We start from the raw sequence: 27,767 nt of genomic DNA on the forward strand, positions 1-27,767 counted from the left end.
TGGCCGAGATGCCAGTCCATCCATTGCACCATGTTATATAAGTGCATATTGATTTAGCCTCATCTGATATTCTTGGTATGTCATTTACTCATTCTTATTCATATCTATTTCAACATTTTGAAAATATGCTGTAGAAATAAATGTTGTTGTAATTCAACACGTGGTGTTTGAATCCATCTGTTGACGCAACTATACATGAGTCATCACACAGTAGCTTACTTGTCACTCTTTAGTAAGAATGGAGCACAAGTGTCAAGAGTCTTCATTGTCTAATGGCCAGTAAGATCAAGTAATGCCAGTCAGACCCTGCAAGACACATGGCTCACCAAGCTGTATTTTTTAATACAGGAAATGAACAATCTGGATATTGTGTTTTATTTTCAAAAATGGTGACAGATGGTGTTACAATAACAATTCTCAGCTGTTTTGCCCTTGAAACATTTGCATGCTGAGTATTAAACAGTGGTGTCTACTTTCTTTAATGGGTTCAGAGCAGATTAAGGTAGTAAGAGTGCACAGCTAAAGACTGTCAAATTCTGACAAGTAATAATCGCCGCATCACAGAGCAGGTATCCCGTCCAGTGCTGGTTCCTAACTGAGAGGTTTATTATGGAGACCTGTTAATGGCTGATTATTAAAAATTCTAACTGCTTCCTCCTTTTCATAGAAAAAAAATGAAGGAGCACCATATGTACTACATGAATATTGCTACAATTCTATTTTGCAAAGCAAAATGCAATGCTGAGATGTATAGTTAAAAGTTAATTGTTTTATTGGAGAAAAATGAATGATGATTTATATTTTATCCCTGAAATTATTTAATTAATGCACAAGAGAAAATCTGTTATTTTTTTAGCACTTTAATATGAAGAGGCAGAATATTAATAATACTGTGCAATAAGAAAATGATTGCCTATTTTCATTTTTCTAGCAGCACAAAGTTAAAAAAAGACCAACCCATATTCAATTAAAATGAAAGCAATTTTTTCAAGTGAATATCATACAGTGGTTGTGGAAGGTAAAATATGCAGTTGTGATTAAATGATTCAATTTATTAATTATACATAGTAGTGAATTATTAAACAGAGGCTGCTTAATTTGTATTTTATTCCAAAGAAATAAAGTTTCATAACAGGAATTCTATAGGTGATGCGCACCAGGTGTGTATATAGGACACAAGGCTAAACAAGGCTATGACGCACTCTGGCTCTCCAGCTGCTGCATTATGGGTCATAATGGACAATCAGTTCTGTGGCTCTAACTCATATTCAGTATGGAGACAGCAGAAAAAGATTTCCCTATCATGCCGATCCATTAAAGGGTTGTGTGCAGTGCAGGTACAGACCAGTTTGGCTACAGAAAACAGAAGATGGGAATGAACTAAATAGGTGAGACTAGACAACAGCAACACACGTAAACCTGCAATTTACATCAAGCCGATTGAATCACTATGGCGGAATACTAATGTCCCAGAGGATATTCATATAAAGCGGAACATGCAAACTCCATCATAAGACACTGACTGGGCCATTGTGCTGCACCAGTGTCAGATGGGCACAGATGATGTCAAAAAGATTAGAACTGTCTGGAGATGGGACTCATCACTTTGACTTCCTTGCACAGCTCATCTCCATTACAGACACTAGAATTAGCCTGCTAGTCGGAGGAGCATCGATGCACTGCCTGCCTAGTGGCCTTTTGAAGTTGTGCTTTTCATTTTTTTTTTTTTTTTGTGCTAGAGTGAGTACATCTTTGTTGTGCTGGGTATTGTCTTTTAATGCTGTTTTAGGAATATTGATGAGAGAAATACTGTATGAAGCATATGCTGGCTTTTCAGCCTTCATATCCTGACTGTCAAATGTATTAATATTAGTGTAGTGTGGCCGAAGGGTTTTGTGTATTTTCCACTTCGAGATATGCTCTTGAAATCTTGAATCAACTGTTTCAATGGCATGGGATCTTAAAAAAAATATGCACAGGCTTTCTTGGCAATCAGCAATGTTGCTGGTTTGAATCCCATACACGCCAGAAGTGCTTAAACTCCATTGGGCCCCTGAGCAAGGCCCTTAATCTTCAATTACTCTGTTCTGGGTATGACGTTAATCTTCGTTCAGCCCTGCAAGCAGGTCCTCCAACTTGGGGGTTGGTGGCAAGATTTGGCACTCTAACCACCATAAAAAACTCTCACACTGTTCAGTGTGGTGCTGAGGTGTCACCTGTTGCATGGCTGCACTCGGATCTCAATCTGGGTGGTTTGCCATGTGATGGGTGAGGCAACATGCTGTAAAACATGTCTGTATGTATCTGTTCGGCCCTTCTGACAGCCCGTTTTGCACGTACCCCTTCACTTGCCATGTCTGTTTCTTTTTATGTTTATTATTCCAGGTCTAGTGTGATACCAATTATGTTGTAGCTAGGGTTCATTCTCTGACTTATGTTTATTTTCCACTTTATTTTTATTTTTGTTGTTTTTGAATTATTATTTGCCATGTGTTTTTTATATTTATGTGGTTTGTGTTAATATTATTAAATACCAGTAACGGTGCACTGCATGATAACGTGCAGTAAATACATTTGACTTATAGTTTTCCTACTCTTTCTCTGTACGTTTAGCATTCGTTTGCTCAGAGGTTGATGTGCTTGCTGTTTTGTGAGCAGCTCTAGCAGCCCTCTTCTTCTCTTCTTCCATTGGCATCTTTTCATGTTAAAACTGATTAAGTCAGTTTCTGTGTTGCAATTACTTAGTACGATTTTCTTAATTTTTCACTTAAGCTGGCACTTAAGTGTTCAATCTGCCTCAATAATGATTTAAGGTATGAAGAGGTAGGGGAAGTGATGGTGAAGGTGGTAGGGATGACAACCGCGCCCATACGCATGTGATGCATGTCCGCCATGCTGCCCACTGCTGAGAGTTCATTCTACAATAAAATAAAATAAAAATAAAAAGAGTAATAAAAATCATCACCCCGAAAGAGGACAGTAGCGGTAACATAGTATATGTGTACCAAATAGGTCAAACGGTTTGCAAGGTACAGGTTATTTAAAATCCTAGACAGACAAGCAGACAGCCATGGTAGTGTATTATATAAGAAGACATTATAGTTAAAAAATGTTTATTATTTACATGTTGTGTATGTACATTTGTTTAAATATGTTCCTTATATTCTATAGGTGGGACACTGAGAGGCGGGGCGACCATTACGTCACTTCTGAGGGGCCGCCTTCTGTCTTTATATTCAGGTGGAAGAGATGAATCCCCTCATAGCATCATTGGAGTTTAGATTAGATTAGATAAACTGTATTAATCCCAAGAGGAAATTTAGATGCATACAATAGCAGAAACATAAAAACAAAGACTGGTAAATAAAGGATACATAAATGAATGTATAGTGTTCAGAAGCTGCAAAATGAACTTAAGAGTATAAATATTTAGTCTGGGACATCAGAAAGAAGCATTGAATTGTAGAAAAGATCCCCAAAGGCACTTTTTAGCACTCCATGCCTGAGAAACAATAATTATTGTGTGTGCGCCTTGGATTTTTCATTTTTTGTGATTTTCTTAGTTCTATTTTGGGATTTTGCCTCTGGATTATAAATTTGGGCTTGTTTGCTTTGAATTGCATTTATAGGCAAATCTTTTGGCTGTTTTTGACTTATTTTGTCATTGTTCTTTCTATGCTTATTTAATAACTTCATGGAAATTAAAGACATTGTCATTGCTTTGGTCCTTCAGCCCAGATGGTTCACAATCTTCTTCTCTCTTAAAGGGCACTTTGTGCAAATAGGGCATTTAAAAGTGTTTTTGATCTGTTTTAATGCTAGTGCTCTTTTGTGGGCCTGTGCAGGCATTGAAGCCTGTCAGATGAGCTCAGGGTGTGGCTGCTTGGGGTGAGGCCTGTATCTCGGCAGATCAGTGAAGATCCTGGTTTGGTTCTACTCTTTATTTGAGGCCTATGACCCATTTTGGCCGTTTTGTGTTGCTGCATATCACAACAATACAAGAGACAATTTACATGGACATGGGGAGTTTCTTATTAATTTGCTAATAGTTTCACCACAAAGTTTTGAATTTTTATCAATATTTAGAGATATTAGAGTCTCTACTCCATCTTACATTCATTTGTATATTTGTTATAATTTATAACAACCAATTCTGCCCAGACTGAGAAAATCCCCAAATGTGTCACATTGCATGTAATGAATGTTCACCCTTAAAAACAGCTTGTCTACCCACTGTCATGTATTGTTCTTTGTAGTTCACAAGTCATTGTACTGATGGTATATCTCAGCTGGGGTTCAAAGTCTTGTTTTATGTCTTTTTTGTTCTTTGTTGAGCCACTTATTTATGTTAATGATACTTTTCTTAATTAACGTCTCTATTTTATTTGCCTGTGTTATGTCCCATGTGCTTTGTGGGTGGTCTCCCAAGAGGTGGGGCCACCTGTCAGTTGCCACAAGGAACTACCCTCCGCTCCATAAATCTGAATGGTCTCCCACAGTTCCTGGTAGTTCATTGTGAATGAGCTGTGGAGTTGGTGGGTGTCCTTGTGTTTTGCTATGCTTAGTGCTTTTTGATATCATTGGATTTTTTCGACCTCCTGCTGTGTTCTTTTGACCTCTCATTGGTTTGTGTATTGAAACTTTGTTTGTTTGGTGGATTTACCTTTAACAAGCATTGTATGCCTTTTGTGCTCTTTGGATATTCATGGCATTATAGAGCAGTTTTTGTGAAGAATAAGAGGCCCTTTTTGTGTCTAACTGGGTTTTTTGACAGGATTTCCCCCTCTACCAGGCATTTTATATGTGCTTTGAACTCCTGGTTCATCACAACTGATTGCTTTTGTGCTTCGATGTGTGAGCTGCATAACATATTTATACTCAATAATGTTCAATTAAGGAATCAAGCTCTGTCTTTTGCCACATCCATTTGAGAGGCAACAGTGAAGTCTAAATCCAGCTCTGCTAAATGAAAACTAGAAGGCTTTTAGAGAGGCTTTTTGGCACAAAGCTAGAGTACTCTTTAAATCATCGACATGTTATAAGATAATGAAGGGAAAATTTTTACAAATGCAAAAATTATTCCATTAAAGCAACACTAAATGACACATTAATTAAATATAAAAATAGATATTTTATTTGATTGTATTTATATTAAGAGTACATTTACAATTCCAAAAGAAATATATAGTGTTCCTGCCTGGTAATTAAAGATACTTACATACTGAAAAGAAAGTTGCTTACAAAATATTATGCATAGCATGAATGTGATGTGCTACACTATTTTTTTTATCTTTTTCAATTTTTGTTTTCTACATCACTGAATTCTGTCACTGTTGACGAGTAAGAAAAATTCTTCTAAAAATACAGAAGGCCAGTTATAAATATTTTACATTTCTCTCACTAGCTTAGAAATTTATTTCTAAAGCTATAAATCAGTATTATTTTCGATTTCTGATATTCAGGTATCTGACCAATAAATAAAATGTAAATTGTCTTAAAAGAGCATTGGGTCACTATGAGCTGCTTTGTGGTTGTCATGAATAGCAACTTTTGTTAATTTGTTTTAAGGATAAAATTCATTTTGAGACATTTTTTCAGACTCTAGGAATTCAATGATGCACCTTATTTATCTATCAGAGGCTCCTCTGAAAAGTTTATAAATGTTTACAACTGTTTTTGCTTCCATTTTGATAAAGCTGCAAGGACGTTGCTTGGCAGTCTTTCCCATAATGCAGGTGATGTCTTTCAGTATGAACTTATGAAGGTCACTGTGTGCATTAACTGAGATTGGTTTAAATATCAATTTTGCATTTTTTTTTTGTTTGTGACTCCTTACAATAGAAACTGGTTCTGAACTTTTGACTTTAAATTTGGCTTTGTAGACATTCTTTCTGACGTCTGGTATCATCCCTTTCCAGTTTCTTTGGCTACATCCTTTCTCCTGGCCATTGCTCATAAGTCAAATATAACACATTGCTCATTGCTACCATTTAAGTCAGTACAATGACACACTCTAGATCCCTTGGAGGTAGTAAGGAGAGAATTAAAACACAACTGAGTGCCATCATGAACAATACTGCACATCCCCTCTTTGACACACCAACACTGAGGACTTCCATCCAATAAATTATTCAGCAGAAGTGTGTCAAGAAACACTATGGGGGGCTCAACTATACCAACAACACGCCTCTATAGTGCCTTACTGAGACTGCAACGTCAGAAGGTTTCTGTTTTTTAAATTTTTTTTTCAGATTTAGTCATTGTAGTGTGTGTTTGTTTGTGTGTGTGTATGTTTATATATATATATATATATATATATATATATATATATATATACAGTATACTGTATATAGTGAAAGATCAGCCTTGACACAGACAGACACGGACTCCAGATGTCGAAAGCACACCCGTTTATTGCACAGTGCAAAAAACACCACAATATAGCTTACAGTCCCTTTTGTATTTCTTTTCTTCTGCTGTCTCTACTCCTCCTGTTGCAAGCTCCGTCCTCTTCCACCCGACTCTGGCTCCCCGAACGGAGTGAGGCGGCCCCTTTTATGGCACACCCGGATGTGCTCCAGGTGCTCCCTGATGATATTCCAGCATCACTTCCTGGTGTGGTGGAAGTGCCGCCCTTGCACCTGGAAGCACTCTGGGTGTATCTGGTTCCTGTTCCGGGCAGAACTTCCTGGTGTGGCGGAAGTGCTGCAGTCCATGGCTCGGGAACCATCCAGGTGCCCAGCTCCCAGATCTGTATCCGTGGCCCTGATGGAATCCAGGGGGGCTGCCCTCTTGCATCCAGGCCCTTCCTTGTTCCAGGCATCCTGGTGGGGCAAGGTCCCTGGTCGTCTGCCACAATATATATATAATCTATAACGTCTACGCATGGAAGTGTGTGTTTGTCTGTCCGGCCCGGAAGTGAGAGGTAGAGTTAAGGTAAGGGCTACACCTCCGAGGATACGCAAGCGAGGCCAGCACAGTGGGAAAACAAAACCTCTGAAGAAAGTCACACGCTTAGCCTCCAATACAGAAGTGAGATGAGCACAACGGCAAAACAGTATCCCTTTTACTTTTCCTATTGCTGCTAATACACAAGCGAGGTGAGCACGCTGGCAAAAGGAAACCTCAGAAGAAAGACATTCACTTTGCCGCTAATGCACAAACAATGCAAGCGCATCAGCAAAATGAAACCTTCTAGGAGAGAGATGCCCAGAGTATTTTTTTTCAATTACCTGACATCTGTACATTTCAATTTTTTTCTGGCAATTTACATAGCTACTATATATACTGTGTGTGTGTGTATATATACAGTGGTGTGAAAAACTATTTGCCCCCTTCCTGATTTCTTATTCTTTTGCATGTTTGTCACACAAAATGTTTCTGATCATCAAACACATTTAACCATTAGTCAAATATAACACAAGTAAACACAAAATGCAGTTTTTAAATGATGGTTTTTATTATTTAGGGAGAAAAAAAATCCAAACCTACATGGCCCTGTGTGAAAAAGTAATTGCCCCCTTGTTAAAAAATAACCTAACTGTGGTGTATCACACCTGAGTTCAATTTCCGTAGCCACCCCCAGGCCTGATTACTGCCACACCTGTTTCAATCAAGAAATCACTTAAATAGGAGCTGCCTGACACAGAGAAGTAGACCAAAAGCACCTCAAAAGCTAGACATCATGCCAAGATCCAAAGAAATTCAGGAACAAATGAGAACAGAAGTAATTGAGATCTATCAGTCTGGTAAAGGTTATAAAGCCATTTCTAAAGCTTTGGGGCTCCAGCGAACCACAGTGGGAGCCATTATCCACAAATGGCAAAAACATGAAACAGTGGTGAACCTTCCCAGGAGTGGCCGGCCGACCAAAATTACCCCAAGAGCGCAGAGACGACTCATCCGAGAGGTCACAAAAGACCCCAGGACAACGTCTAAAGAACTGCAGGCCTCACTTGCCTCAATTAAGGTCAGTGTTCACGACTCCACCATAAGAAAGAGACTGGGCAAAAACGGCCTGCATGGCAGATTTCCAAGACGCAAACCACTGTTAAGCAAAAAGAACATTAGGGCTCGTCTCAATCTTGCTAAGAAACATCTCAATGATTGCCAAGACTTTTGGGAAAATACCTTGTGGACTGATGAGTCAAAAGTTGAACTTTTTGGAAGGCAAATGTCCCGTTACATCTGGCATAAAAGGAACACAGCATTTCAGAAAAAGAACATCATACCAACAGTAAAATATGGTGGTGGTAGTGTGATGGTCTGGGGTTGTTTTGCTGCTTCAGGACCTGGAAGGGTTGCTGTGATAGATGGAACCATGAATTCTACTGTCTACCAAAAAATCCTGAAGGAGAATGTCCGGCCATCTGTTCGTCAACTCAAGCTGAAGCGATCTTGGGTGCTGCAACAGGACAATGACCCAAAACACACCAGCAAATCCACCTCTGAATGGCTGAAGAAAAACAAAATGAAGACTTTGGAGTGGCCTAGTCAAAGTCCTGACCTGAATCCAATTGAGATGCTATGGCATGACCTTAAAAAGGCGGTTCATGCTAGAAAACCCTCAAATAAAGCTGAATTACAACAATTTTGCAAAGATGAGTGGGCCAAAATTCCTCCAGAGTGCTGTAAAAGACTCATTGCAAGTTATCGCAAACGCTTGATTGCAGTTATTGCTGCTAAGGGTGGCCCAACCAGTTATTAGGTTCAGGGGGCAATTACTTTTTCACACAGGGCCATGTAGGTTTGGATTTTTTTTTTCTCCCTAAATAATAAAAACCACCATTTACAAACTGCATTTTGTATTTACTTGTGTTATATTTGACTAATGGTTAAATGTGTTTGATGATCAGAAACATTTTGTGTGACAAACATGCAAAAGAATAAGAAATCAGGAAGGGGGCAAATAGTTTTTCACACCACTGTATATATATATATATATATATATATATATAATATATAAGGTAGGAAGGCAGTTAAAGAATGCACTGGGCTTGATTTTGTTTTCACTTCTGTTTACAGCGATCGGTTCGTAGCATTCATTGTTGCAATGTTACTTTTCTTGGTGGTTTATTAAATTATGGATTTTGTCAAATGTTCATTTTTTTTCCCTGTGCTTAAAACTCATTAAAAAAAGTGTTTAGCCAGCGGTTGGAAGTGCTATAGCACGAACTATTGCAGTGCTAGTTTTCTCTGTTGTTCAAGGTTTTCTCAGTGTTATTCAATGTTTTTACATTTAGTTTACTATTATGCTGTGCATTCTATGGTTTAATTAAATATATTTGTGCTTAAAAACTAAAAAAATATATATATTTACATACAGTTCGTATGGTCTGGAACGGATTAATTGTATTTACATACAAGCCTATGCGGGAAATTGCTTCGGTTTACGACCAAATCGGTTTACAACCAAAGTTTTAGAACGAATTATGGTCATGAACTGAGGTTCCACTGTATATATATATATCCCTGCCGACATACCCAGGACACTTGATGGCATCTTCCCTGTAGCTTAGAGGTGCTCCGGATTCCCACAGGGCATCATGGAAGATGGAGTTTGGCTTCACAAACCTGATGGGTGCCATGGTGGCCACCATGTGACGCTGCAGGGAGACGAGGGGATTTTTGTTTCCCTTATAGCCCAAGTCATGGGGACAGAAGGACAGAAGTACTTCTTGGCTGAAGAAAAATACAAGTCTTCATCTGAGCCGGAAGTACTATTAAACCACATGGACAGTAGGACAGGAGCACTTCTGGGTCAAGGACTATATAAAGGACTATGAGAGACCCAGCAAGCGAGCCAGAGTTGGGAGGGAGTGTGAAGGAGCTGCTGGGAGGAGAGGAAGAAAATTATTGTATTTAGTATTGTGTAATCATTATAGTTATTGCTTGTTTATGGTGGTGGAGGTGATTTGGGGCACTTTGGAGAAGCAGATTAAATTACTTCTTGGTGCTTTTAAAACTGTGTCAGCATGTCTGTTGGGTTTCATGGGGCAACAGCGCCCTCAAGCGTCCACTTATTGACAAATATATATATATATTGCATAGTTTACTGTCAAATAATGCAAAGAGTATGCGACACGTGTTTCACCCTAATTCTGGGCTCATCAGGCATACACACTCACTGCACCCCCTCTCGGGGATCGAACCTTGGACGTCAGCGGTGAAGCCTCTTTACGTTGCGCCACGGCGTGTGGTTCGTTTATTTGACAGCATGTAGATCGAGGTAATTACATTCATGACATTTGTTGTCTGAATCACAATCTGATTGTATGGGTGGTTACCTACCAGGTAACGCTTGTGGTTGGTCTGCAAGTCGGCTAACATCCAATACGGTGCCCTCTTCAGTTGCGAGAAGCAGATCATAGAATGTTGCATAGTTTGTGTTTCTGTGTGTTTATATATATATATATATATTGTAGCAGTTAAGGCTTTTGTCCACCTCTTGAACCCTCAGGTACCACTCTGAACACGAGATAAAAGTGCAACAATATTTTATTTTTCTGTTATACAGTGCACCAAGCACTCTCCACACTACACTCATATAAATCACAATAAACTACTCCAATAAACCAATCCTCCTCGCCCAGACACTTAGCCCTCCTACCTCCCAGCTCAGCTCAGTGTTCTGGGCTTCCCACAATCCTTTTATAGCCCCCGAACCGGAAGTGGTTCCTGGCACAACCCACAAGTCCATTTCCTTCTGGGTCAGGGCAAACAGTCCTCTTCTTCATCCCGGGAGCACGTCGTTCCTTCCTGACACGTGATGCTGACGCACTCCTGGGTTATAGGGCACACAAGAGCCCACTAGCCCCCCTACAGCGACTCCCGGTGGTCCCCAAGGTATCCAGCAGGGCTGTGTATAGAAACTACAAAGTCCATGAGGCCATGCTGGAACTCGGGGCACCATCATGCTGTCCGGGGGGCTCCTCCTAGCGGCCTGGGGGTGGCGACTGGAGTCCATAGCCGGTCGTCCATCACAATATATATATATATATATATATATATATATATATATATATATATAATATATTATATATATAAATATTTCTATCTATCTATTTAGTTATGTATTTATTTATTTAAAGAGCGGGACAAATAAAGTTCTATCTATCTGTCTAATATGCTGCATTGGCACAAGTGCAGTACCTAATTACAACTAAGCTGGAAAAATGTGAACCCCATTACTTCTTGGGAAATTCTGTTATGATGTTCTAAATTAAATTTTCTGCCCCAATTTGAGAATAACTTCAGTGTTCAAATGATCCAGTTTTCTTTGCATCTCAAATCAGTGCACAGACAATAGTGATCAAGGAATCAATGTTCAGGCTTAAACTTCTGCTAAAACACCCAAACCTCTCAAAGACAATGAAGGTGTGTCTTCAAGCCAATGTGGTCTGTCCACAAGTATGATGAGATGTTAATTGCTTCATTTTCTCTGTGAAAGCTATTGGTCTGGAAATGATTTTGTATCACAGTTTTGGTATTCCTTAGACTTTCTCAGTTAATTGTAATTATAGCAATCTGGATGAGAAATGAAAAGAATATAAAGTTATTGTTTCTGACAGACAGAAGAGTATTAAGGGATGAAGTTGCCTTTCAAACTGGGTTTGCAGATGATGAAGAGAGTGATGCATAACTGGTCACATTCAACCATAAGCCTTTTTTTCCTGAAGTTATTCAGAGGCATGCAGCCCATTGGTATAAGCGTTCTGAGAAGAAAGAATGCTATACGGATACATGATTAAATTTGGATTGCACATCACATAAATATAACATTTGTTTAAAATAAATCACGGAAACTCTTTGAAGAAGTCTTCTAGATAGGAGGAGTAAGGAGAATTAATAAGAGAGCACTAGTTGTTAAAAAATAATCAATGCAAGCAAAACCCATGCATGACTCAGTGCAGTCACTAGAGACTTGAGGGTTAGAAGGCTCCAGGAAATGAGCAGAGAAGGATGAATGTAAGGGGCACTAGGATACCACTAAACAGAAACATATTTTCTCTTTAAATAAAGCCAATCAGGAATATGAGTTATTCCATAACATGACTGGCTATATGGCTAATAGGCTTTACACTTTTTGGAAACAAACTAGACTGCTATCCACAAATTTGTAATATAAAATGTATTTGTCTGTGGAAATTGCACATGAAATAAATCATGTCACAATTTTGGTAATTTCAGAATGCATAATTTAGTGCAAGAATTGAGTATGATTCTGGGTAATTTGTATTAAATAATTTACAGTAACTGCTGCATATGGCACTGCATAATTTAACTCAAGTAATTCTTTTTTACAAACTCAAAATATTTTCTTCTGAATAATGCACTCTAAACAAATGGACTTGATCATGGTAACTGACTTCATCACATTATTTTATTGTGACAGGCTCTGATTTGTTTCTAAAGATTTTTTCCTATTATTTATTTGTGCTAACCAAAAACAAAACATTTTAAGATTTCACTTTTATCAGCTATAAACTCTCCAATAGTAGACTTTTACTGTCATAAAAACAAAAATATAAGAATCACGTAAGAAATGTCTCTTCATTCTCACTTAACTCTTTCAGAATTCTGTATCGTTATGCTTTAACATCCCCAAAGTACTGTCATCTGTTACACTGTGTGGAATCTTATTGTGTTTGTGTGTGTTTTCTTAACCAACTTTTGGTTCACTTTCTGTATCTTGTGAGATACTATGATGAGGGATAAAGAAATTATGACAAAGTTAAACAGAGAACAGGCTAAGATGCCAGTGGGACAGACAGGAGTCAAAAAACCACAAAAGGTAAAACCCAAAATGAAATTTGAACTTTAATATTTGTAACCAAAAAGTCCTAACCAAACTAAAAGTCTTTGGCTCAATCAATAATTTGTGAATGAATCCACTCAAATGTAATATTTATCCAAAAACTTGGGTACATTATTATTAAGAAGCTCTTAAATAGTGATTGTGTGATGATGTCACACATTGGCACAGCAGTGTTCACGCTGTGTCGCTGACAATATGCATTGTTGTTGTAAACCATGTGGAGACTATGAACAATGGGTACAAAAATGACAAGACCCGCTTAGAAAACCTGTGCTAAAATGGTGACAAGATGTTATTACTATCATAACAATAGAAATAGCCAGAAAAAATAAGCAAATCAGCACAAAATGAGGAAAAATTAATCTTAATTAATCTTAATCACAAAAGTATTAATCACTTGTGAATTGATTGTATGGTAATGAAAATAAAAAAAAAACCCACAATTACCAATATGGTGCTATAAAAAAACCTACACCCATGGAAACACATTTACATGAACAATCCCTTTTTCAATGCCTCTCTTCTGTATTTTTCAAAATGTGTATAACCTAATAAACCTACATAAGAATGTAGTCTGCTTCTACTTTAGATACTGAAAATGACAGGTTTTACACAAAGGCAGAAGTAGATAAATACTCACAGGTGTAATAAGGTTTTGAGAAGTCTCCAAATACAACACAAATCATCAGGCCTGGCCTGGCCTAGCCTGACAGAGACAATGAGTGAAGATTAGTGGGAGTTCTAAACATTCACGCAGGTAAGAGAAGTTCAGAAAGAATTAATGGCTGTACACCATCTGTCACTTGTAAACAGGTGACCCGCTAATAATGGGAAACAATTAAACAGAACAAAATAAAGGAAGCCAGTGGAAAGGAGCTCTTCAGAGTTAAAGCTGAGATTTTACTGAGTGGCCTCTTTAACAGGACCACCTGTCTTAGATGTAAACTCAACTGCTTAATCATTGATCTCCTCACAAGTGTCAGTGGACTGAGCGTGTGTCTTTGTGTGGGGACAAACTGAAGATTTAGATCCTCTGGTGTTGGGGTTGGGTTGGGTTGACAGACAACCTTTATTTATTTCTATGGCACATTTTCATGCACAGAATGCACCTCAAAGTTCTTTACAAGATGTCAAATAAGTAGTTAAATGAAAAGAAAAACAAGTTAAATCAGGCAAGAATACTAACAAATAAGTAATAATAATCAACCAATACAAGCTTACATAATATAGATATATAATTAGCAGAAAAGTAGAGTCCTAATATATAATATCATATTCTAAATCTCTAAAGATGAATACAATGCTAAGGTCTGAAGGTGGGGAGGACCGAAAAAACAAACAAATAAAAACTCCATACTAGCTGGAGAAAGGAGTCCCAAGGCCAAAAGACCACCCAGTCCCCATTGAGCATTCTAAATGTAAGTATTATGTAGTGCTTGTATTGTTTTGTTTATGTGGCATTGGTGCTGTAAGAATTATGTTTCTGGACTTCTCTAGCGCCTTCAACACAATCCAACCTCTGCTCCTTAGGGACAAGCTGACAGAGATGGGAGTAGATTCATACCTGGTGGCATGGATTGTGGACTATCTTAAAGACAGACCTCAGTATGTACGTCTTGGGAACTGCACGTCTGACATTGTGGTCAGCAACACAGGAGCGCCGCAGGGGACTGTACTTTCTCTGGTCCTGTTCAGCCTATATACATCGGACTTCCAATACAACTCGGAGTCCTGTCACGTGCAAAAGTTCGCTGATGACACTGCTATCGTGGGCTGCATCAGGAGTGGGCAGGAGGAGGAGTATAGGGACCTAATCAATGACTTTGTTAAATGGTGCGACTCAAACCACCTACACCTGAACACCAGGAAAACCAAGGAGCTGGTGGTGGATTTTAGGAGGCCCAGACCCCTCATGGACCCCATGATCATCAGAAGTGACTGTGTGCAGATGGTGCAGACCTATAAATATCTGGGAGTGCAGCTGGATGATAAATTAGACTGGACTGCCAATACTGATGCTCTGTGTAAGAAAGGGCAGAGCCGGTTATACTTCCTTAGAAGGCTGGCATCCTTCAACATCTGCAATAAGATGCTGCAGATGTTCTATCAGACAGTTGTGGCGAGCGCCCTGTTCTACGCGGTGGTGTGCTGGGGAGGCAGCATTAAGAAGAAAGACGCCTCATGCCTGGACAAACTGGTGAGGAAGGCAGGCTCTATTGTTGGCATGGAGCTAGCAGTTTGACATCTGTGGCAGAGCGACGGGCGCTCAGCAGGCTCCTATCAATTATGGAAAATCCACTGCATCCACTGACAGACTGAGGAGATCGTTCCTCCCCCAAACTATGCGACTCTTCAATTCCAACCGGGGGGGGGGGGGGGTAAACATTAACATTATACAAAGTTATTGTCTGTTTTTACCTGCATTATTATCAATCTTTAATTTAATATTGTTTTTTTTTGTATCAGTAAGGTGCTGCTGGAGTATGTGAATTTCCCCTTGGGATTAATAAAGTATCTATCTATCTATCTATCTATCTATCTATCTATCTATCTATCTATCTATCTATCTATCTATCTATCTATCTATCTATCTATCTATCTATCTATGTGAGCTCGAGAATAACTTTTGCAATTTATGTTTAGTATAACTCTGCTAGAGCGCACCACCAGCCTGAAATAACACACAAGAAGTCAAGATATGTAAACTAAATAGCCTCATTAAACCAAAAAATCAAACCCAGCACAGAGAAGTAAGGAAGTGTAGATCTATTTATACTGATTGCTTTCCTGCTCTGTTATACGGTATGGGATGGCTTCCCCACTTTCCCACCTCCTGGAAAAGCAAATCAGTAGTCATCAACTCACTTGTATCATGCCTCGGTCTCTCCTTCTCCCTGTGCTTTTCTATCTTCTATCCTTCCTGGCCAGTAAGCCTTTCCCGGTTTTTGTCACATCTTCAGATTCAGTTACTCTTAGGCAGACAGCGGGCTTTAAATTCCAATAGTAGTTTAATTCCAAGTCATCCACTGGAACAGCTTAAAGGTTTATTGACTTGTCTAAGAATTATTTCTACCCCACAGCAAGACATTTTCATGGTCGTGCCTTAATCATCTCGAAAGCTGCTTCTGAGTTGACTTCCCTTTCTTTAAGGTAGTTATAGTGATGAGCAAAACAGGGAAATTTTGATTTTTTGGGGAAAGAAAAGAAGGAATACTCCTCTCTAAAGACTGTTTCACACTTTTGCATTTCCTTGTTTTTTAAGATAAGTAATGTACACCAGTAAAATCAATGCTATTTATGCCTCTCGCTCACATCACCGCAGTGCTTTTTTTTTTAAATATGACTTCCTGCCTCAACATGAAGACAAACAAAAATGCACCAATCAAATCAAAAAACTTTTCTTTGTCACATACAAATTGTATATACAGTACAATAAGTAGTGAAATGATTAGTTGCTCAACTCCAATGACTGTGCCCTTAAGAAGAATGTAAAGGATAATAACAATGATATACGAGTTTATAATATCAAATAAGCATTAATAGAATTATAAATATGTGACAAATAATAACCAAATAAATAACTTACTATAACATTAACAAGCTAACACTTTCCTTGTTTAAGATGCGGATGAACTATGGATTAAAGCTTCTCCTCAGTCTCTGAACTGGACTTTGGGCAGTGGTAGTATTTACCTGATCACAGTACAGAGAAAGGCCGCTGTCAGATGGCTGGTGTCACTGATTATTTTGTTTCCCTGGTCCAGCATTGCTTGGTGTAGATGTCCTTGAAATTAAGGAGTAGATCTGCTGATCAGCTGATCGTCCCACTCCCCGTAGAGCCTTGTAGTGCTGTTGCATGTTGTTCCCAAGGCAGGCCATAAGACTTCTTGTGCACATTACTGTGTTTTCTCCACAGAAAAGCTCACAACGTTGAAAGCCATTTATGCCACCTCCTCGCTGTCGCTTAGCACCCACCCTTTCTTGTTCCTAATTCCTACAAATGACAATTCACACACATCATGCACTGTAGAACTTTAGCTTTCATTTTTGTCTCTGATGCAGCTTTATGATTGCAATCACCAAGATTGTCATGACAATTTGCAAAGTGGGCATCCGCTTACTAGTACAAACAGAATATAGTTAAAAAAATGTCTTCACATGAGAGGAAATAAGTTCAGTGTTTGTTTTTTCAATATGAGATCTTTATTTAAATGCTTAATGACAGGCAGACCCATGTAAAATTAATGTGTGACGACGCTTCCACAGAGGAAATAATCAGGAAGTGAAACGTCATTTGTTTTGCAGATTTTTTGTGAAGCAAAGCAGTGAGTTTTGCTACAAATTGAAGTTTGTGTGAATCACTTCACTCATCACTAAGTAGTAGTAGGATGTTTTTCCTGCCTTGTAGTACCTTGTAGTATCTTTGTTATGTCTTTTGCTAATTTTCTATAGCTGTAGTTTTATTTAAAGTGCTTATTTCTGAAGCACCATGTTCTTTGACCAAACAAACATCCTCTAATCTCTTTCACTTACTGCATCTACACTGACATATAGAAGAACTTTCTAGCTACCAGAGTTGATGTTTCTCTCTTTTTTCCTTTTCTTGCCCCAGCCTCTGTCAAGCACTTATGTGACATTTTTTTTTCCCTTGAAAACATCTTGCCAGCCAAGCAACCTCTAAACATTAAAAAGTGTAATTTTACTGGGATGGTTTCTGTTGCCTTTTGTACTCTGCATGCAACCATCCCGTTAAGATATTTTCTCTTTTTTCCAATGTCATACACTGTCTCCAAAGTCTCACCCACAGCTCCTATTGTTCCATTCATCCATTTTTTAACTTGAAGTCACAGACATCTGTCCCGCCAACAAGAGGTGTAATTACTGTGCAAGCGTCCTAGGGTGATCCGATTCTTACTTTCAGACTCTTTTTTATGTAGACCTGAACAGGGTGTCATAAACCCCTCTATTGCTCTCTTCTATTTACATTCATTAGCCTGCCACAAGGATTCAGATGCAATCTGTAGCCTTAATTACAGTCACCATCAAGAACGACTACTGTGTTTTTCATGTATCTATCACCCCCAGTGACAAGATGGATCACCAACACAAGCATGAGGGAAGTCTTGAGATTTTACTCATGCATTATAGATAACCTAAAATTCTTAATGTGCCTAAAACAGAAGCAAAAAAAATGAGTGTGACAAATCAGATGGATCTGAGCTCTTCTTGTTAGGAAGTCTATGCTTTCAATATCCTTAGACAGCCAAAATTCTCTTGACCTTAGTAAGCTGTGCGTCCTCAGATCTGGCATGGTCTCTAGATGGATGAAATGAAGGCTTGAATTTCTTCCGGCTTTGTGCTCCCTTGATGTTCCTCTTGGGCTCAATGAAGTCTAAAGCAGCCTCCCTTGTTATGTTCAGACCTCATGCCCTTTGTCGAGTCCTTTTTAGGCAAGACTACGTCCTTGAGACATCTACCAATTCAGGTTTTCACTGTAGCCCTTGGACTAGGTCAGACTTGATTATTGTCCTTACATGGTACTGTGTCTCTTTGGAGAATCTTTGGGTACCATTGGCTTAACTTTGTGTCAGATGAGTGGTTGCTCATGGAGGAACATTTCCTGCGTTGTGAAGGAACGTTAGTTACGGCACTATGGTCATGTGGCGCGATTCCCCAAGGGTGATCCAGTTCACAGAATCCTCATTGTTGAGGACACCAGCGGCTGGACCAGGCCAAGGGGACACCCACATAACACCTGGCTGCAGCAGATAGATGGTCATTTCCAAAGGGTGGGACTGGACCGCATGTATGCCTGGGGGGTGGGGGTTGCCAAACAGGATCCTGAGCTGTTTTGTTGTGTGGTGGGTGCAGCAACGTGCTGTACCAGTGCATGCTCCCCAATCTCACCTGACCTGATGGAGAGGTCCCTAATTCTTACGTCATGCCATTATGATTTGGTGTTCTCTAAGTAGACCACACATAACAACAAGTGTTTTTCAAAATTCAGGCTTTATCATTAACATGATAATTCATCCTCATACCAGAAAATGGAGCTCCAACCCACTGTAAGGCAGTCTCACTCACAGTGGACCAATTCAAAGTTGACAATAAACCTAACAAATACATCTATGGGATGTGGGAGGAAAAAACTGTAGTACCCATAGAAACCTCATGCAGACTCTAGACAAGCTCCATATGGACAGTGACCATTGATTCTAGTGTTGTGAGATAGTGGTGCCACTGCACAGCCTTTTGCTGTAAATGATCCAATTTTAATTGTTATTACTAGCCAAGAACCATTGCCAAATTACTTTTGACATTAAGGAGCAATATTGACTTCTAGAATTAAGCTGCTGTTGGACTGGCAAGAAGGAAGAAAAAAAAAAAAAGCAGGAATGAGCTATGAAATTAAAATGCACCACTAAGACTTTTCAGAATACATATCTGACAACTCTTTGACCTTGATGGGGTCATAATTTATGACACAAGTACAGTCTAATAAAAATAAGCACTAGTATTGAATTCTCAGTGGAGCAAATTCAGCTATAATGTAGAAACTCTTTAAATTACTGGTAATTTGTGTCACTAGCTGGGAGGTTCAATCAAGAGAATCAGCAGAGAATCAGTCGCGCCAAGAGGAATCACGGTAATCCAGAGGCCGGGCTGTGCCACTGAACAGAGAAGGGAAACTAATATTTCGCTCTCCGGTGCAGTCATCTTTCAACTTAATGAGCACAAACATGCACACTCGAGGAAAGATTCAACATGCATGTTTGCTACAGAGTGACCTTGAGAATAAATAAGACTGGGAAAAAAGCAGCAGGAGCAGAAAACTTGTTTGGGTTAATCACAAGGAAGGTTAAGACTTGGCGTGGCCTAAGGGCAAACCATAAAATGCAATTTAAAAAAGACCAGTGATTCCATTGTGTGACGTTTTATTTGGAGACAACTCCGAATCTCTCAGAAATGTTTTTTTTTTCTTCAGATGCATTCTTAGTGCTCCCAGTAGAATAAACTGCACAATTTGAATTGCTTCTCTTAGAGTAACAGAAGACCCTCGCAAATAAAGCTTAATGTCAATCAGGGAAAGATACACATTTTACTTAATAACACCGACTGATGGAATAACAGAAACATTTCTTTGAATTTAAGCTCTGAGCAATTTGCTGCAGTTGGTACACAGTACTTAATGGAATTTCATATGTGAAAGTAAATTATTAAAATTAAAGAGTAGGCGCTGCATTTGTGCAATGAGTTATTGAAAATCTGACATAGCCAGCTTACTTTTTTCCTGCTGTTACTTCAAAGTTGTTTCTTCTAATGGAGAGTTTTCTCATGTAGCCTTGGAGGCCAGGAAGCAAAGAGTGCAGAACTTCCCAATGGGATGCAGAGATATGCGCTAGGCATCAGCCAGGGGGATAAGCCTTTTTATAGGCTTCATATGTTCAAGATATGACCACTGGAGAGGAATCAAAATGAAGACAGTGGGAAAACATTTTCACATTTACTGTGTTAGGATGTATGGGTTTAATAAAAGGAGAAGGGATTGAAGCTGGACTAGTTATGTTACATATTACCAAGGGAGTGTGTGGGGGGGGGTAATATAATTAATGATATATCCTGCAAAAAGGTGACTGATTATTAATAATTATGATAGTGCTACTGTATACTGTGAAATGAGGCAGACATTTACTAATATCATTGAGCCCTTGAACCATCTGATGCTGAGCATATTGGGAGAAGGATGCTAAGGATAGAGCTGCCAGGGAAGAGGAAAAGAGGAAGGCCTAAGAGAAGGTTTATGGATGTGGTGAGAGAGGGCATGCAGATGATGGGGTGACAGAACAAGATGCAGAGGACAGAAAGATATGGAAGAAGATGATCCGCTGTGGCAACCCTTAACGGGAGCAGCCGAAAGAAGAAGAAGAAGATTGAACCGTTGAACCATCAAGCCCCTTTAATCGAGTTCAAGGTCACAGTGGTCAGAGACTGCTTCGGCGGCAATAGACACACGACATGACAAACTGTGTGAGGGCTTAACTAAAACTACTTCAGAGAGACATTGTGAAAAAGGTGGTGCTGGACCAATGTTACATATGCTGAATTTTATGAAGGGAGGAGGTGTTGGAGAAATATTAACTTTATTGAATATCATGAAAGGATGTAAATCTGGATTCATATTAGATATACTGGAAATTTTGAATGGAAGAGGATATGTAGTAATATCACTCAAACATGACAAAAGTTGTGTAATAATGTTTATATGATGAAAGGGGATGGAGGTAGACTCACAGTGCCTATAGATGGTGCTAGGGCTCCTTCATTTCTTGTGCTTAAATTATTCAAAATTAATTTTTTCCCTCATCAAACAACACTAAATCCCCCTGACTGACAAAACAAAAACAAAATTTACAAATGTATTAAAAATAAAAAACTCAAATATCATATTCAGTATTCAGATCCTTTGGTATGATACTTGAAATCTGGCTCAGGTACAACACATTCAATTGATCACCATTGAGATGTTTCTCAGCCTTGTATGAAGTCTACCTGTGGTCAGTTCAATTGATTGGACTTGATTAAAAGAAGCACACAATGACAACGTGCGTCAGATCAAAAACCAAGCCATGAGGTTGAAGGAATTGCCCGCAGAGCTTAGAGACAGGATGGTGTCAAGGCACCAATCTATGAAAGGCTACAAAAAATCTTCAGCTTGTAGGTTCCTAAGAGCACAGTGGCTTCCATAATATTTAATTGGAAGAAGATTGGAACAACCACATCTTTTTTATGGTGCCCAGCCAAACTGAGCAATTGGGGTAGAAGAGCCTTGGGAAGAGAGGTGACCAAGACCCCAAAAGGTCACTCTGGCTAAGCTCCAGAGAACCTGTGTAGAGATGAGAGAAACTTCTAAAAGGACAGCCATCAATGAAAAACCCCACTGATTAATTTTTATGGCAGAGTGGCAATATGACAAATCAAAACCCATTTGGAGTTTACAAAAATGCACCTAAAGGAGTCTAACTATATGAGAAACAAGATACTCTGGTCTGATGAAATCAGGATTGAACTGCTTCAATTCTGAGGGTTCATATCTGGAGGAAATCAGGCACTGCTCATCATGCACAATACCATTCAAAAAAGTCAAGCATGATGGTGGCAGCATCATGTTGTGGAGCTGTTTTTCAACCCAGCAGGGACTGGGAGATTAGCCAGGGTCAAGGTAAACTGAACAGAGCAAAGTGTAGAGATATCCTTAGTGATAAAAATCCCAGAGTGCCATGGACCTTAAACTGGGTCAGAGATTCACCTTCCAACAGGACATTGACCCTAAACACAAAGCAAAGACAACACAGAAGTTCCTTAGGGACAACTCTGTTGAACGTTCTTGAGTGGCCCAGTCAGCGCCTAGACTTGAACCCGAAGAAACATATCTGGAAAGACCTGATGGTCTTCATCCAGCCCAACAAGAGCTTGAGAGGATCTGCAGAGAAAAAATGCAGAAAATCCCCAGATCCTGGTGAGTGAAGCTTGTCACCTCATATCCAAGATGACTCCAGGGCTGTAATCACTGCCAAAGGGGCTTCAACTAAATACTGAATAAAGGGCTGAATACTTGTGTTAATTTGATATTTCAGTTTTACATTTTTACGAAATTTGCAAAAGTAGTCTAAAATCTAACTGTTGTTTCATCATTCAGGGTTATTGCATGTTGTTTGATGTGAGAAAAAAATTATTTAAATGATTTTTGAATAAGGCTACAACATACTGTAATAAAATGTGTAAAAAGTGACGGGACCTGAATACATTCTAAAGGCACTGTATATTAGTTACACTGAAAATTATGAAAGAAAGTGAGACTGGACTAGTATTTTTTATATTAAACATTTGAAAAATAGGACAGGTTAGGGTAATATTAGTTATACTGAATGTAATGAGAGGTGGCGCTAAAGTATGTTATTAGTATTGAGCATAATGAAAGAAAGTGAATGTGAACTACTATTACTTATATTTAAAATAATGAAAGAGTCTGAAACTGAAACAATGTTGGATGATTGAATATTATAAACGGGGTGGGCTAGATTCATATTAGTTATATTCAACAGTATGAAAAGAAGGGGGCTCAACTAATGTTAATTGTATTGAACATAATGAGCAGGAGTGGAATTGTGGAAATGTGCGACTTCTATTGTATGTTATGAAAGGGATCAGGGCTGCACTAATATTATTTAAGCTGAACATTCTTTTCTTTTGAACTGAAGTGGCTCATGTGTCATTGAATGGTACAAGGGAGAATACTTTCTAATTAAATAGGTTCAGACTTCAATGTTTAAGACTTGTGTGCTTTATCTAAAAGTTTTGGAGTCAAACTCACTCTGTCTAGATATTCTTTCTTATCACTCACATATCCCTAAAGTGCTGAATTGCGGCAATTTAGTGTTATTTTTTCTGACAGCCCTAATTTTTCTGCTGTTTAGAATAACAAGCTCTTTAATGTACAAAATTTTGGTTGATTTTTAAATCAAACTGTTTTTAAGTAGCATATTTGATACGCGTCTCTGTAATAATGCAGAGTTTCACTGAAAGCTACTAAGAAGCTTTGTCACTCTGTCTCTCTCTTTTCTTTCTCTCCCATTTCTTTTTGAGGTTTTAATGCAATTCTGAATGCTGGTTGTCAGATTTCGGGCACTTAAACTGGAAAGTCAACGGAAGTTTTTCCATTTTTTCCATTTACATTTATTTACTTATCAGATACTTTTATCCAAAGCAACTTACAAAAGAGGTCAACATAGTTGAACATTCATCTGAGGGATTGTTTGGGAACAAGTGTTACAGGACAAGGGTACAAAAGTGATCATCACAAGTGAAGAGCTTAGAGCAATATACAATTAATATTACAATTGAATTATTAATTAATTAATAATTGCAATTTCTAGGTTACAAAAACTAATTTCGGTTAGACAGAAATTTGTCCATTTTTATGGGCACACAGAATTATATTACTGTGTAGTTTTTATCTAGACTTTTTCTAATGCATCTGTAAATTGTGTAACAGTCATGTTTACACTTAAAATTCTGATCTGGATCACATGTTAAAATAATTGGATAAATATTCCTGATTCAGATCAAATGCTCCATATCACAAGATAGTACAGATTGACACAACCCTAATATGGAGTGCAATGGGCATTCTAAGGACTTTGTTTTATGAAGTACATCAAATGTTACATCAGCTTAGCAAAAGGAGCTTGTTTGAGTTTTATAGGTTTTTAATAACCTTAAAACAACAAGCTATAGGACACAGGGCAGGATTTGGATCCTAACAACAGCACCTATGTTTAATGTGCTCTCCATAATTACTAGGTTTCTGATTGCCATCCACTGAAAAGTCATTAGAGTGGTGACTTCATGCATCGTTACCAACTTAAACTCCTGTCCTGGGCTGGCATGTACAAAGAAGTGCTCCAAAAACTGACACTAAGTTCAATTGCCTTCATTCAAAGAGTCCTTTTAAAGCAAGTATTTTTTCATTGTGGTTCAGCCAGGGTTCAAGTATCTCATTTGTGTCTCTTCTGTTCATGACTTTACGTCACCAGTGTGGATGTATTTAGTTTGCATGTGTCAATATGTATTCTGCTGTATTCCTTGTATTTTGTGGGTGGTTCCCCGAGAGGCGGAGCCACCTGCCCATCACCACATGGGGACTGCCCTCAGTCCTAGAAACACTGAGGAAAACCCATCGTTCCTTGTGGTTTATTGAATACGCTCATGGTCTGGTGAGTTCTCTAGTGTTTTTCTGCTCTTTCATTAATTACTGGATTTTTGACCTAATGCTATGTTTTTGACTTTATATTCTTGGATTCCATATTGGGTCTGTATTTGCTATTGGTATCGCCTATATTGAAGATACTGCCTTCTGTGCCTTTTGTGCTCTTTTTGAGATTCTTGTTAAGCAGAGCCCTTTATGAATAATAAATCTTTTGTTTATAAAGAAGCTGCATTGCCCTTTTTTGTATCTAGCTGATGTCTGAAAGTCCCCCCCCCCCCCCCCCCCCCCCCCACTGTACTTGGCATTTTGAGTAATTTTGTAAGACTATTGTGCTTAGAAACTCTCTAGATCATAACACTTTCCGAGTTACTTGTGGTATCCTCAAAAATACTTTGAGACTGGTGGCTGGCATGTCCCTTGGGGAAGGATACCAAGGTCAGATCTTCACCAAGCCATCCCTGTAGACCAATAGGAATCTGGGCATACTGTATATTCAATAGAGTTAAAAACATATCTCAAGGCTGCCTGCTGGGCCCAGCCTGGGCCAACATTCACAGGATGATAGACATAGCACCACATGAGGGCACAAGGGGACATCACACCTTAAATGAAATATCTCACACACTCAGTTCTGCAAGAAACGATTTTTGAACACACTCACATACTTAACTTGAACCCTAAAAATAAATTAACCTTAATATTGGTAAAGTAACAACAAAAGTGGCACCTAAGTGTAATGTAAGCATTTATCTGCCCAATTCACACTGACTACAACTCCATTCAACATTTAAAAACTACCAGTTGGTGTAAAAACGGGAGCTATCATAGATTTTTAGCAATTTTTTGTCATAAGTTTTCAATGTCCATATATCAGTTGTGGGGTAAAGTGTACGGCTAGTGATTATATTTTTGTTTTGAGTCTGTATTATTTGTTTAGAAAGAGAATTGAGTTTTCTAATTACAATAGTTGTAGATATTCTAGGTATAGCCTATTTATCATCCATTAATGATTTAAAATACATTGCCTTGAACATTTATGAATCTTTTAAGGAAGGTGAATGTTGTAGGAAGCCATAGATACTAACCATATTGTATTTTGTTTGAGCTTTTGTTTCAGCATAGGATAATGAAATAAAAATTAATTAAATAAAGTAACTGATTTAATAATACCAAATTTAGTGCTGAGTCAGTGTCATTTAAGAATTTGTGTGCTCTCTCTTTGTTTGTGTGAGCCTTCTTCATGTGCTCTGGTTTCTGCACAAATCCATCAATTTTCCAACCCGCTGAATCCAAACACAGGGTCACGGGGGTCTGCTGGAGCCAATCCCAGCCAACACAGGGCACAAGGCAGGAACCAATCCCGGGCAGGGTGCCAACCCACCGCAGTGCTCTGGTTTCTCTCATATCCTAAAGACATGCCTTTATGGTTGAATGGTGACTCTGAACTTCAGCAAGTGAGAGCAGAAGCATGACTGTGCCCTATGATGGACGGCCATTTCATTCATGGTTCAGTTCTTGACTATGCTTTCATTTTTTTCATTATACTGTAATTAATTAAAAGATTACATAAGAAATTAGAAATAGTCGATGAGAATAAGATTGCTAATTCATGCATTATGTTAAATGGTGACACAATTTAAACCCTGATCCCTGGACCATTGAAACTGCAAGACAATCCACTTTGAATTAAAACTGTCTCTAAATCATTAAATTAAATTAAATAAATCAAATTAGAAAAAAATTCTAAAATTTTTCCATCATGTGACTGTTTGTCTGTTTCTATTGGGGCTGATGAGACAGAGATGAAGAAAATGTTATGATGTAGAGTCTCCCATTTGGCCAAAGAGGTCTGAGGACACAAAGACTTCACTGGCCAGGCCAAAGCTCCTTTACCTGCCTGGAAATGGCCTCACGCCAATGGGCTTCATGCCCAAAAGGGAGTGAAGTGTCAAAAATAACTTCATTGTCCAAAAAATATCACAAAAAGCCCCACAATAGGAAGGGATGACTGTAAACCACTGGCTTATATAAAAAGGGCAAACAGAATCTTTGTAAAAAATAATTCTATAGCACATTTTCGTACAAAGGCTTTAGGTCAAAGTGCTTTACAAGATATCAAAGATGTGTTTTTTAAAGAAAAATAAATAAAAATAGATAAGAATAACAATGAATAAACAGTATATATAATAAGTAGGGCTGGGAAAGCTAACACATTATTTTCGCATTAACGCATTAATTAACTCTGACAGTTATTTTTATCACGCATTAACAGAATTTTTGTTATTATTATTATTATTTTGAAGCCTCAGTCTAGCTAGCGATTGTTAGAGATCAGTGATCTTCTTGTTACAACGCTTTTCAATATGCTTTTGGTAGAAGGAGCAGGGCCGTTCTTAGGCATGGGCGAGCAGGGCAGTTGCCCAGGGCCCCGAGACAAAAGGGGCTCCATCATTCGAGGGTTCTTTTTTTTAGATCGACGCAAGCTACGTATCTGCACTACGAAGTTTAATGCTAAGCTTACTGCCCTTTCCCGGGGCAGGGACGCTGCAACAGGGAACTGGGGCTTGGGACGTTCGCTATGGCCAGGGCCCTGTGCAGGCGGAGCCCTGTTATGACACGCCCCCACAAAAGTCAATAAATAGAGTGCTCTCGTCGGAGGAGACCATTCCGTTCCAGACCACGGTTGCATCGTGAGCATGGACGCAGACTTCTTCCCGTGTTTTTCTGCCACGTATAATGCTTTCTTCCCTTTTTCGCCTTGGCATTGGCCTTATCGTACTCCTGTACGTTAGCAGTTTCGCACGTACCATATTAATATGAAACGCAGTTATCCATCTGGTGCTGCTAAATGAAAGAAAAAGGCAGACGATGCAGCCTTTATTGAGACACAAAAAGGAGCTTTGCTGAAATTTGTTGTGGCCGAAAAGGTGCATTCTCCTACTGATTCCTTTCAAAACCGACCAGCAGTAAGCAACGAGCAACATTAATCTCTCAATGCGATATTAACAGATGAAACGACTGGTTCCGATATTGATGCTCAGTACTTGTTCTCCGAAATGCGTATTTTGGCAAATCTGGTGCCTCCCAATGCTTCTGCTCTTGAAACATTGCAGTTTATATACCAGAACAGCTTGTAAGATTCTGTTCCAAACGTCGCAATATTGCTACGTATCGCCTTGACCA

This window comes from Erpetoichthys calabaricus, chromosome 16 (assembly GCF_900747795.2).
Source record: "Erpetoichthys calabaricus chromosome 16, fErpCal1.3, whole genome shotgun sequence".
Classification (NCBI taxonomy): domain Eukaryota; kingdom Metazoa; phylum Chordata; class Cladistia; order Polypteriformes; family Polypteridae; genus Erpetoichthys; species Erpetoichthys calabaricus.